The sequence below is a fragment of the Leptodactylus fuscus genome, chromosome 6, assembly GCF_031893055.1.
Source record: "Leptodactylus fuscus isolate aLepFus1 chromosome 6, aLepFus1.hap2, whole genome shotgun sequence".
NCBI lineage: Eukaryota > Metazoa > Chordata > Amphibia > Anura > Leptodactylidae > Leptodactylus > Leptodactylus fuscus.
In genome coordinates this window covers 93,925,556-93,939,689 of record NC_134270.1, presented here as the reverse complement: position 1 = coordinate 93,939,689, position 14,134 = coordinate 93,925,556, and the positions used below count along the sequence as shown (strand labels likewise).

Genomic DNA, 14,134 nt, shown 5'->3' with positions numbered 1-14,134 from the left:
CACTTTATTGTGCACAATACATTTAGCAGTGACATGCTTCCTGAACAGCCCATCCTAAGGAGTTGCACTTGCATTATCAATGTGACCCTGGCAATGAAAGGGTTTACCAGTGCAGAAGAATTCCTTTATAAGGATCAGGCTGGAGGGGGGTTTGTGTGTTTTTACTATTTTTCGTCTGAATCGTCTGTTTGTGATTAAGCATTGAGCAAAACCCAAGTAAATAGAGAAAAAAAATAATAATCATCATCCTGTCTGCCGTGTATTCGCCAGCAAACACCATAGGCAAAGGCAAGCCTCATATGGAGTGTGATTAATAGCAGAGGGCTCCTGACAGGGCTACAAGTTCTGCATGTCCTTCCAATTAGCTGCACTTTCCCAGTTGCCTTGCCAGATTTAGGGGGGTAGTGCAGGGGAGGGCTTCACAGAGGGGGTGCCTTCTACTCCCATCTGGAGAAAGAAGCAGTCAGTGTGACAGAGGTACAGAGCGAGCATCCCTCCTCCCTCCTCCTCCTCTAACCTCCCCCCTTACTTTCCCCCTATGCTATGTACATTTCATAGAAATGCTGCCTGCTTTTGACATGTGCTGAGCTGGCTTTCATGATAAGGCTGTTATCTGCGCACTGCATGTATGACAACTCCAAATAAACAGCACTCCACTGGAGACCAATTACAGCCCAAGCTGGACACAATACAGGCTGAGGTGTAGAGAGCGATCGGTAAGTGGCACATATTATCTTTGTTCCACATTGACCAGGGCAGTTATATGGGGTACGAGACCGTGATATTGGGGTACTTGTTTAGTATGATCAGTGAGTAGCATTCGGTGCTCATGACCCAATTAAACACAGATGCACTCACAGTGGTAAAGAGCAGAACTGAAAAACTTAAGAGGTTTTAGCCTTTGGAAAGCCGTCAATGTTCACATCATGGTTTAAGTTTTTTTTATGTCTATGTTTAACAGTTACATTTGATGATAAGGTCTGTTATTTTAAAGGGGTTGTCCAGATTGTCTAAAGTTGATGGGCTAGGCTAGGCTATTGGTATTAGATCTTCTACTAACTGCTAGAAGAAGCTGCAGCGATCATGCAAGTGTTTTGCAACGTTTTTATTGTTTACATTGCATGTTATGCTAGCTCATACTGAACAATGCTGTACTTTTTGTGGTAGCTGTGCCCAACCACCATGGTCCCTTTAAACAACTGATCAGTAGGGATGCTGAGAGTTGGACCCCCGTTGATCTAAGGCCTTATGCACACAACAGAGACGTTTTTGATGAAACTGAGGCTAAAGTCACTCAACTGAGTTTCACCTGGGAAACTCAGTCCGTGTGTTTGCTGGTTTTACACAAGCCTGAATATCATGCCGGGAAAGTTATGTATGCTGCTAGAAGCCCTGCCTCCCAGCAACATTCTGTGCTGTATTGGGTACAGTACGGGGACAGCACACTGTTCAGACCGCTAAAGCCTATAAACACATAGACCGAGTTTCATGGGTGAAATTCGGTCGTGTGACTTTAGGGTAACAGCTTTTAAAAAACGGACATACATTTACATTTTTAATGGCCGTTTTGCATTCGTTCCGTTTTTCAGATTTTGATGGTTGAGTGTCATCCGTTCTGCATCAGGTTTTAACTATCACTGAAAAAATGGATCAATTTCATTAAGAAAGAAAGTTTGCATAGCTCACCCTTGTTTCATTGTTATGATTGAACCACAACTACGATGCTGGTGCTCGGACAACCCCTCATACTACAGGGGACTGAGATCCAAAAAATGTATACATCCAACAATGTGCTCAAGGTCCAAAAATTCTTCTATAAAATGTAACTTTTAATATTAATCCTTAAAGTAACACATAGTGTCAGTGCATAATGAAATCTAAGGCTGATAATCGTGTTGTGCAGTCTGAGTTTGACTGACTAGACTCAAACTGTGCATGGACTCGCTGTAATGAACCAGGCTATACACACTTCAGAACATGTTCTATTCTGGTCAATGGTAGGCTGAGACCCCACACTGCGTAAAAGCAGCTTTTTTTGCTGCAGATTTTGCTGTATTTTTTTGGGTTAAAGCCAAATGTGGCTAAAAAAAGGAATGGGAAATAAGTAAAAAGAACTTATACTTCTAAAGTGCATGGATCTATGGCTGGGTTTACTCTCAAACAGATATTGCCCACTATCAATCAAGGGTCATTCCTGGATAGGACACTGACCCATTCATTTATGTCAGCCCAAGCACATGACCATATACTGCATGTTCCCGTGTTCGGGCCAACAGTCTGGGTTGCAAAATTCAGGACAGATCCTGCTCTGGTCTTGTTTTGAGGCTGCGCTTCTATGGCTCCTATTCATTGAATGAATGGGGCCGCAGAAGTATAGCTGTTGCACAGGCAGCACACGTGTGATATCTGCAGGCCTCCCGTGCAGCGGCCTTGCCATTCAATCACGTCCAGCAACTAGTACATGGTCGTTTGCAATTAGGCTAAATATGTACAGTTTTACCATTAGTTTTCTTATAGGAGGTAGGAAATGTTCTTGGGAACTGAATTGAAATACTGTATGTAAACCTGCAGAAACTGTACATGCTGTCTTTAAAGCTGAAGTCATAATAGAAAACACATAAGGAGGTTTTATACTATTTTTGTCTTTGCTGATGATTTGTATCAAATACCACATCCACACTGTGTCTGAAGATCCTCTCACTTGCGGTTGCCAGATGGGGCTTCAGATGTGGCACTTTATTCTTGTAATATTTTTTTGTGAAGATGGGATCCCATCCACTATGCAGGTACTGTAATATGCAACATTTTTTGCCACAGTGTTTCCACTGTTACTATAATGCTGCGTATTTGCAACGTGAGACCCCAGCCTAGTGTCTGGCATCACTCTCTCATTCCCACAAGGTTACTTACTACTACTCCTCTTGCACATTAGATGACTAATAAACTAATGGAGGGAGACCCTCCAAAGAGTTCTTACAACCTTGATTCTTTCACCTTAGATCCTGTGCCATGTTCCATACAGGGTACAAGTCCACAGTGTAAGTGGGTTTTTCACCACAACTTTTATAACTCAGTTGCACTTGGTGTAAATAGAAATCTGCGCCACTGTCTACGGGTGCAAAGCAAAAACATTTCAGGCCTCCATAGTTGAGCTGTTGGATGCACAGTAGTAAATGTTAAAGCATTAATACTATTTACGGAAGTGGATCTTGGAGTGGTCAAAGCAGAACAATCTCTTTTGTAGTTATATAGTAAAATTGGTAAAATGGTTTGTAAGACGGGTATAAAGGGATGTCATATCTCTAATAGACTGTAATAATTTTTTGAGTAATACAGGTCTGACCTCTGGGGCGCCACCAATCCTAAAAATAAGGGGATCAAGCACTGATTTAACAGTGCACACCCTGAAAGAATTTTCATCTCTGCTGTGGACACTTCCTTTCCTAGAGTAGAGGTCCCAGAGACTAGACCCCCACTGTAATAAAGTGATAATAGAGCTATGTCGCTACTTTCTGAGATGGTAATATTTTTTTAAATCCATCCAATCCAACCTTTTATCCTGCTGTGTTGATCGAGGAGGCAATTGATGGATTACTCTGGAAGAGAGTTCCATTGTAGAGATCTTACTATTGATTTTTCATATATTTATCTCATTCTCTACATCTGACATACATGCATTTTCCCATAAAATGTTCCCACAAAATGACATACACATGTGTCATGATAAGCTAGGAGACACAGAAGCTGTGCCCACTGGATCATCCCAAGAATTCCATGTGGCAGATTGGATGGATCCTGCTGTAGCGGTTGGGATCAGAAATGTTTTTATTGTGCTAACATCGTTAATCAGAAATTGGTTATCACCTTAATTGTAATGAAATGCAGGATAAAGTTAACAAAAGACAGACTCTAGAGCAATGCCCTCCATCTTCTTCTTGCAACTGCCTCTTCTCCGCAATTTCAACCAAAAGCGCCGACTGCACATGTGCGGCAGCCATTTTCCTGTGCCTCTTACGTGATTGTCTGTTAGTGATGCAGCCACTCAATGACTGAGTAGTGATGCTCTGTTGACTGAAACACTCACATGGTGAGTATACAGGGATCGTTATTTTAAGCTCTGAAGGTGTTAAAGAGGACCTTTCATGTCCTCATGCATATGCGGTTTTATATATCGCTAGAAATTCAGCGCACTGTTGCCTTTCCTGTTATGTGCCCAGGAGCTGGAACTACCAGTGCCGTTAATTTCGGCACCGATCTCTCCCCACTATCAGAAGGGCGTTCCTGACAGAGTCTAACTGGACTGTGAGGAACGCCTCCTTCTGACAGTACTTGTTCAAAGACTTGTACTGGGATGTGGGGAAGGCATTCCTCATAGCTCAGCATCATCACTGGGTAACATAGCATTGTACAGAGGAAGGGAGGGGGGCATTCCTCACAGCCCAGTGATGACACTAGACTGTCAAGTTTGCCCTTCTGACAGTGGGGAGATGTCGATGCCAAAATTATCAGTACCGGTATCTCCAGCTCCGGGGCACATAACGGGAAAGCTGACAGTGCGCTGAATTCAGCGCACTGTTGGCTTTCTAGTGCTGTATAAAACAGCATATGATTGGGGACATGAAAGGTCATCTTTAAAAATAGAAGGTGGAAGACCCCTTTAAATACTGTATTTTGCTCTTCTTGCCTCCAAAAAAAATGTAGTAGAATGTGATAAAAATTTTATAGACTGACAAGCAAAAAGGATAACAATGTTTTGAACCTTTTACTTTTAGGCTCCATATCCCCAGCTACCTGCTGGGGATACTCCAGCAGGTAGAGGCCTATTATAAAACAAAAAGAAAGTATGTAACTTACCGACCTCGCCGCTACTCTCGCTGCCACCCCCTCCTCTTCACCCCACAATAAGACGTCTGCATATCAGCACAGGAGGCGTGATGACGCCACCGTCGCTGAAACGCAGATGTATAAACCAGCGCAGGAGAGGGCCACTTGGTTTGTTTTCAGAGTGGCCCTCTCCTGCGCTAGTTTAAAAAAAAAAAAAGTAAAAAAAAAAAATCAAATTGCTGCGGCTGCCGCCCCCTCCGGAGTGCCGCCTGAATGCGACCTCATTAGAGGTGCAGCCCTGCTCAGCATTGAGACTATAATTGATGATGGTCAAGCATCCAATGCCTTTGGCTGTGAAACAACCACTTATAATCAGGTTTTCTCCACAGAACTTGACAGTTTCTTCAATATCTTAATCATTAGTCCAGTTTTCCCTTCCAGACCCATTTGCACCGTTCAGAGCTCAGTCTATTGACTTTTGTATCATCACTCCAAATCATCTGTTTCCAATCTTCTACTGTCCACTTTTCCTACTTTTTTGCAAACTCAAGCCAACGATCGAGGCTTCTGCACTTTCTTTCAGGGCACCATTCCATATTTGTGTAACGCGCATTGCACGGTGCTTGTATGGACGTCTGTGATACAAGCCACCACCACCATGTTTATCACTCCAGAACTTATAGGCCTTTTGATAAGCCGACTTGTTGACTGATATTTTGCTTGGACATTCACCTCTTGGCTATTGAATGGATGGAGTTCATTTAGTATACTTACAACTGTCATGGAACTCACATGATATAGTTTGGCAATTTTCTTGGCTGAGAGACCACTATCGATGATCTGGATGATTCCGTTTCTTTTTGTAATACATAGATACATAAATACATAGTTATTAAAGATTAAATTTTAAATAATCATTAAATAAAATCTATTTTAAATCACTTATATGTTATTGTAGGAGCAGTACATATTATTGTAGGGCAGCTGTGTTTCACTAGTTTTTGTCTACATATGTAGTAAGTGTGTCTCTTTTGTTACTTTGCTTGTCATGGTTAATTTGTGTCATGCATTTTTTAATTTTATTTTTTCATTAAAAGTTATTTTTTTATTAACATGCTTCTATGTTCTGGTTGCTGAATAATGTGTTTGTGGTGTTAACATACTGCACATACCTTATGTCAAATTATAGTTTTATTGCTAAGAAATTCAACTTTTATTCCATATTCAGATGAGCTATTAGGTGTACTCAAGGCAGGTGCACACTTTCTAGAACAGCATTGTCATTTGTGGTCACTGCAAATTACTGTCAATGGGGCATACTGTATCTATCTTACTGTTTTGGAGATGGCACTTGGGGGTAACCACTAATGAAAATAGGTTCTCTAGCTGGTGTGACCCCCCCCCCATGTGTGCTGCACATCTCATTTGCATATGGAATAAAAGGTGAAAGTGCAAGATTGTACTTTGACACAAGAAAGGTGTTTCATAATGTCACTAACTGACCCTACAGCAGCATATAACAGTTTAGAAGTGATATTGGTGGTGGTGGACTCTAAATTGGTAGAACTACATTTGCATCATTGGCCATTTTGATGCAACCCTTTTATGCTTTGGGAAGTACATCTGATTTCTTCATTTGATACTATGTAGCATGAAATGTTGGTACATACAATGAAAATGCTTGAGCAGGGGAAAATGTTAGTAAGTGGGTATTTCAATGGCTTGATGATGATTAATGGACCATACTTAAATTTTGCCACCATTACGAGTAGGGGTACTACATCATCTTATAATTGGGTCCTGATATCTTTAAAGGAAGTCTGTGAGCAGTAAATTTACTCATAGTTTCTACTATTTCCAAATATGCCTCTGTTATTTAGCTTTAGAGCCTCGTTGTCATGTGATGTAGCTGGGCATGTCTTTGTCCTTGCAAGTACACCCGTGAGCCCTGCCCAGCCAATCACAAACAATTCAAGTCTATGTAAGTCTGCTCTGCCTTCTGTACTGCACCTGAGCAATATGGTTTCTTCGTTAGCCAGTTCCTGAGAGGGTTTTGAGTTCCTGATTAAAAATTTGTGTATTAAACTCGGCCTGTTTCCCAACTCTACTACTAATTCTGTTCCTGGCATATCAATCTTCTGTGTGTGACCTTTTGGCTTTCTATGACACTGCATCTTTGCTGCCTACCCTTGACCTTCAGACAGGACTCGACCACTCTTGTTTGTGCTTTGCACCAGTGTCTCTACAGCCTTTCGGTGAGCTGCCACCTACCCTGGAACCCCTCCAAGAGGTAATGACCAGTTAGGTTTCAGTGCACACAGAACTCTATTGGAAGGCTTTTTTTGGAGGCTGATTTTGAGGCGGATTCAGTGCCAAAATCAGCGCCAAAAAAATGTAATAATACATCATGGAGCTACATCATGGAGCTATGTTTCTGCACCGTGTTGTATTATCCATTGGCAATAGATCAAGACAAAAGACTTCCACCACTAACATGATTAGAGAAAATCTTTAATAATTTATACTTGCAAAAAAGTTTAACTTTTAATTGTCTACAAATTTCAATATGGTTATATTCATGGGAAAACTGCACAAAGAGTATCTGCACTGATATTTCTGTGACCAGGGCACATACCAGCAAAGCTGACAGTGCGTTGATGTCAGTTTACCTCTGAGGACATTCCACTTCTATTATACCTATACAGAAAAAAACAGCATTTGACATGCTGCAATTTACAAAAAAAAAAAAAAAAAAGCAAAGTTTTTTTAAATCTCCGCTGAAGATATTTTTCTGCAATGTGTGGAAAGTATTAGCCAGAATTATTATGCAGGCGTTTTTTTGCCACGCCGCTTCCAGCCTAAATAGCCAAATTAGACCTCTGGTGTGTGTGGTGCTACTTTCACTTCATATCTCCAAGCAGAAGATTAGAGTCGCATGTAGGATGAAACAGAGTATAATAACTAGAGAGCTGACCTTTCATAGTGCCACATATTGTTCAATGCATTATTTTGATGTGGTGGATCAAAATGATTGCTATACCCCTTGAAGCCGGAGCCCCACATTGTGAAAACTCAGTGTTTTGGCTGTGGCTTCTGGCTAATCCCATCCACACATTGCAGGAAAACAATCTGCCGCGGAAAAGCTGAGATTTCAAAAATGTGAGTGTTTTTGAAAATCCCAGCATTTCCCCCTACGCCCAACAGCAGCACAACTGGAGTATTCCTGCCCCTATGAGCTGTTAGGATAGGTGGAATTTTTAATTACCTAACAGCTTTGGCCCCTATAAGAGGCCGGAAGACCTGCTCCTCCCTTGTGTTTTTTTCTGTCCTGTGGGACAGGACAGGTGGGCACTCCGTCTTGGCTTCAGCCTGCCAGGATGGCCCACCCTAGGGGAAGCGATACTTGCTAAATCCCCAGTTGTGCTGCTGTTGGGTGTTGCTCTTATAGGGGCCAAAGCTGTTAGGTAATTAAAAATTCCACCTGTCCTAACAGCTCATAGGGGCAGGAATACCCCAGTTGTGCTGCTGTTTGGGCTAAGGGAAACCAGATTATCATTCATGATCTTTCTGTTAATTATAACTATGGAAAGCTGGCATTTTCCATATAGGTATAATAGGGGCAGTAAGTCAGCAAAAGAAAACTCTGCAGTTTTTCTGTGAAAAAAAACAAAATCCCAATGTGTTTTTGACGTGATCTTATCCTCAGCATTATTGTCTGTGGCTTGCTACATAGGGACTTGGCCTGATAAAGTTTTTGCAGGAGTTTCCAAAATTAGGTCACCACTTGGTACTTGCAAAAAAAAAAAAAAAAAAAAAAGAAAAGATTTTGGTTTGTGTTACCAATTGTGGGGTATAGCTTGTCCTTTAAAACCTAGCATCATAGTACCTGAAAATGATTTTGTCCTCTAAGAGCCTAATGGCACTCCTCTCTTTCAGTGCTCATACTTATGTGGGGTATTACGATGTTTGCTTAAGGCCCCACATTGCGGAAAAACAGCTTTTTTTTGGTGCACGTTTTGTTGTGGTTTTTTTGAGCCAAAGCCAGGATTGGATTGAGCAGAAGGTAAAACTATAAGAACTTTCTATATATTTCCCATTCCTTTTATAGCCATTCTTATCTTTGACTCAAGAAACCGCAACAAAATCTGCAACCAAAAAAATTTGTGTTTCTGCAATGTGGGTCTTAGCCTTAAAGGGATTCTACCATTAAACTACTTTTTTTTCTAATTACCACGTCGGAATAGCCTTAAGAAAGGCTATTCGTCTCCTACCTTTAGACGTGGTCTCCGCCGCGCCGTTCCGTAGAAATACCGGTTTTAACCGGTATGCAAATGAGCTCTCCGCAGCAATGAGGGCGGGCCCCAGTGCTGAAACACCGATGAGCGCGTCCCCATTGCTGCCCAGAGCTCTTTCCTGCGCCGTCTCCTTCTTCTGCAGCAACTCCGCCTCTTCTGGCTTCTCTTGCTCTTGTAGTTCTATACAGGAGCATAGAGAGGCCACCCCAAAATGGCCACCGGCTCCTGTATTGAACTGCAAGAGCGGCTACCCAAAAATGGCCGCTGGCCATTTTTGGGTAGGCGCTCTTGCAGTTCAATACAGGAGCCGGCCAGCGGCCATTTTGGGGTAGCCGCTCTTGCAGTTCAACACAGGAGCTGGCCGGCGGCCATTTTGGGGTGGCCTCTCTATGCTCCTGTATAGAACTACAAGAGCAAGAGAAGCCAGAAGAGGCGGAGTTGCTGCAGAAGAAGGAGGCGGCGCAGGAAAGAGCTCTGGGCAGCAATGGGGATGCGCTCATCGGTGTTTCAGCGCTGGGGCCCGCCCTCATTGCTGCGGAGAGCTCATTTGCATACCGTTAACCGGTATTTCTACGGAACGGCGCGGCAGAGTCCACGTCTAAAGGTAGGAGACGAATAGCCTTTCTTAAGGCTATTCCGACGTGTTCATTAGAAAAAAAAGGTAGTTTAATGGTAGAATCCCTTTAATGATAAATTGTGTAACATAATATGGGATTCCTTTACTCGGGTGCTTTTTTCCTTTAAAGGGGCTCTATCACTGGGAAAAGTCATTTTTAACTAATCACATCCTTGCATAGCCTTTAGAAAGTCTATTCCACACCTACCTTTAGTATATAGATTGCCTCAGTGGTGTCTGAATAAGTCCGTTTTTATTCACATGCTAATTAGACTGTTGCACCATACATCGTGCACTCCTCTCCTGTTGTTTCCCATCTGAGGCTGCTTCTGATGACTCAGCTTCCTGTTTGCCTCACTGTTAGGATTAGGTCCTGCAGCTTACTATCATAGCGCACAGCGCCACCTGCGGGTCAGTCTAACCGTCCAGCATTCGCCTTACTGAGCATGCTCAGACCTACTGGAGCTGCTCACAAGCTAAGTGCCATTTCTCCCCTATTGAGCATGAGCGGTGAGGTCATGGCCACCACCCCTATTGGGCGGGGAATTCCCTTTAAATAGTGTGAGCCAACGCCACCTGGGGGCTCAGACTTCCACTAAAAGTTCTTCACAGTCCATGCAGTGAATGACAGTAGTTTTCAGGGATAGGCTCCAGTACTCAGGCAGGTTTCAGATTAGGCCTCTGTGTGGGGTTTCTCTGCTTCTCCTGGGTGCTGTTAGGTAGGACCTGTAAACCCTGAACTGCTAGATCTACACCAGGGCTAGGAGCGGTAGACGCCGTTCCAGCTTGTAGATCTGCAGCAGGTATGGTCTCTGAGATAGCCTATGTGTACTGTCTGACTTCATGTATGGCTCCCAGCTGTGTGCGGGAGAATGGGTGTTTGATAGCTCCAAGCTGTGTGCAAGAGCATGCAAACTCCCCTGGTAACTCCAAGCTGTGTGCAAGAGCATGCAAACTCCCCTGGTAACGCCAAGCTGTGTGCAAGAGCATGCAAACTCCCCTGGTAACTCCAAGCTGTGTGCAAGAGCATGCAAACTCCCCTGGTAACTCCAAGCTGTGTGCAAGAGCATGCAAACTCCCCTGGTAACTCCAAGCTGTGTGCAAGAGCATGTAAACTCCCCTGGTAACTCCAAGCTGTGTGCAAGAGCATGCAAACTCCCCTGGTAACTCCAAGCTGTGTGCAAGAGCATGCAAACTCCCCTGGTAACTCCAAGCTGTGTGCAAGAGCATGTAAACTCCCCTGGTAACTCCAAGCTGTGTGCAAGAGCATGCAAACTCCCCTGGTAACTCCAAGCTGTGTGCAAGAGCATGCAAACTCCCCTGGTAACTCCAAGCTGTGTGCAAGAGCATGCAAACTCCCCTGGTAACTCCAAGCTGTGTGCAGGAGAATGTTCTAAACTTCCGTGGTGGCCCCTAGCTGTCGCAGGGGTAAGTGTGTGTGTTTGCTGGCCTGGGGTGAGTGTTAACCCTTGGCAGCCGTGTGTGTTTCACTTGTACTGGTGCACCTGGCCAGTGAGCTAAACTGGCAGGGTTTTAGTTGCACCTATGTTTACATTGAGTGTCTCACAGTATACACTGTTCACATTAAGTATCACGCTGCAGTGTCTTTGCAGTAGCTCACATTGAATTTCACGCTGCAGTGTCTTTGCAGTAATTCACATTGAATTCAGACATACAGCCGCCCACCATTGGGCCTGTGGACCTCGCTGTAGTGTTCTACAACTAAGAGGTTCTGTTGTTCAAAAAAAAAAAAAAAAATATATATATATATATATTACAGAACCATAACACTCACACACATAGGAGATAATAGGAGAGAGGAGGCTGCTGGGAACTTCCTGAGCTGGCTGGAAGCTCATTAGCATATGAATAAAAACGGAATTATTCAGAAACCACTGCGGCAATCTACATACTAAAGGTAGGTGTGAAGTAGCATTTCTAAAGCCTATGCAAGGATATGTTTAGATAAAAAGACCTTTCCCAGTGATAGAGCCGCTTCAACTCCTTGTGAAAATGAAAAATTTGGGACTGAAACAGTTTTATTTCAAATAATGTAATTTATCTTTTCACATCACAATTTTAGTAAATTCTGTGAATCAGATGTGGAATTATATTGCTCTCTATACCCTCTGATACATTCTGTGAGGAGTGTAGTTTCTAGAATGGGATCATTTAATGGGAGGTTCCACTGTTGAATCTCAAGGGCAAATGCATCATGGCACAATACCAGCAAAATCTCCTCTTCAAAATAACAGTGGAGCTCCGTCCATTCACAAGTAGGATATTTCAGTGCCCAGGATAAATTGCATAACAGATGGGATGGGATTCCTTGTCTCCTTGTGAATGTTTAGATTTTAATGTTATATTAATGTATTATTGAAAAAAAAAATGAAATACTTTTTGTTTAAATTCATGTTAACAAACTTCCCAAATGCTGTTTCATTGTTTTTTTTTTTTAAATGTAGATTGTGAGACCCATATAGGGATCACAATGTACATCCCCCCTCCCCTATCAGTATGTCTTTGTAGAACGGGAGAAAATCCACACAAACACCAGGAGAACATACAAACTCCTTGCAGATGTTGCTCCTGGGGGGATTCGAATCCAGGACTCCAGCGCTGCAAGCCTTCAGTGCTAACCACTGAGCCACCGTGTTGCCACTCCCAAATGCTGTTTTGAATTATTTAGAAATTGGGGTGATTCATGGGGAGTTTCTAATATATATGCCTTTAAAATCCTCCCTAGGACTAAAGTCATCCCTTAAAAAGCATAACTAAACTTAGGGACAACTTTTGATTTTCTGGCAGTATTTGTGTTATAAATAATTTTTTTTAATACACAGTGCTTCATTAACATATTTTGGATCCTTTCTGTGAAATCCTGCATTTTTTCACTTTTTCCTTTGTTTCTGCATTGAGCGTTTTTCTGCCTCTCACTCAATATTACAGTATATGGTGTATGGGGGAAAATTAGGAGTGGACAGTTTTATTTTGGACATTACAAAAGGTACAAACTTTTGGTGTCAGATTAAAAAGGTGATTCTCTTCTTTCATGTGATACTAAATTTGCAGTCTTATCTGTATTATTTCCAGACAAAAATATAATATACCACAAATACTGACAGAAAAGCAAAAGTTATCTGAAAGTTTAGTTATGCTTTTAGGCTGAGGCCCCATTTAGTGAGTCACAGCCAAAAATCAGAAAAGCCTATAACAGAAATACATTGCATTTTTTCCCCACAGCACTTTTCACAGAATGTCCTCAGTTTTCCTCTGCAGACTTTCTGTTCCATTATACCTTCTGTATTTTTCGGACTATAAGACACTTTTTTCCCAAAAAAATTTGGGAGGAAAATGGGGGTTGCATCTTATAGTCCAAATGTTGGGGGGGGGGAAAGAGGAGCGCGGTTGCAACATCAACTCACTACTGCCGCCACCGGCTTCCTGCAACAGAGCTTCCTGTAGTGATGCATCCTGCATAATGCTGTAGGCCCTGGACTTGGAGGAGACGGTGTCCCAGTGGTGCGAACCTATCCTGACATCCGCCATCCTATTATGCCGTTTTGCTGTAGAGCCAAGCCCCTCCCCAAAGGTATTGAAACTGTCTCCGGGCCGGTGGGGTACCTTTATTGTTGCAGACCAGCTCCTGAAATCTCGGCGCATGGGAGCTGTTCCTGTGACAGTCAGGATCCTTATGAAGGCTGGTTCTATTGTATTTTTGTTGTTGTATTTCAGGCTATGGGACTTGCAATCAAATGATTGCAAGTTCAAGCCTCTTAGGGGGGGTTAATAGAATAAAACCCATAAGGTTCTAAATCACCCCCTTTCCCTAGAATACATATAAAGGTAGAAAATTATAGTAACGGTATCTCTGTGTCCGAAAACACACAGTCTACAATCAAAAATATTTTTCCCGTAGGGTGAATGTCGTGGAAAGATCAAAAGTGCCAAAATGCCATCTTTTTCACAGTTTCACCTCTGAATGAATAAAAATTGATCAAAGCAATAGACATTCCCAATATGGTATAACTAAAAAGTACATCTGTCCCTGTAAAAAAAAAAAAAAAAAAGATGCCCTATGCATCACCGTAGAACTGAAGGGCAGTGAGTTTGCACAAGTTGGTTGATGATCGGTGAAAAGCTGCCAACCATGCCAAGCACTAGCCAAAAATCTCTCAAGCATGGCCAACCTGTTTTTAGCATTCTAAAGTTGTGAATGACAACATCTACATTCCTAATTCCTGGCTGTTCATCAGCTCAAATGGCCAAGTTGGCCATTATGACTGACAAAAATGTCATGTATATGGCTGACTTTCCCACTTTCTATGATTGCTTCCCCCAGTAACAGGATTCCTGTGTGTAGTCTTCTCCTTTAATCTGAAAATAAACTGTACAATTC

The 14,134-nt window shown here is 42.5% G+C and overlaps 1 protein-coding gene across 1 annotated transcript in view; it reads left to right on the top strand.

Moving 5' to 3' along the window:
- Positions 1 to 548: 548 nt before the first annotated feature.
- Positions 549 to 14,134, top strand: part of RIPOR3 (RIPOR family member 3) — a 130,956-nt gene continuing 117,370 nt past the window's right edge. Inside the window, exon 1 of the mRNA XM_075276822.1 lies at positions 549 to 716. The gene's annotated coding sequence lies outside the window, so the exon portion shown is untranslated. The remainder of the gene's footprint in view (positions 717 to 14,134) is intronic.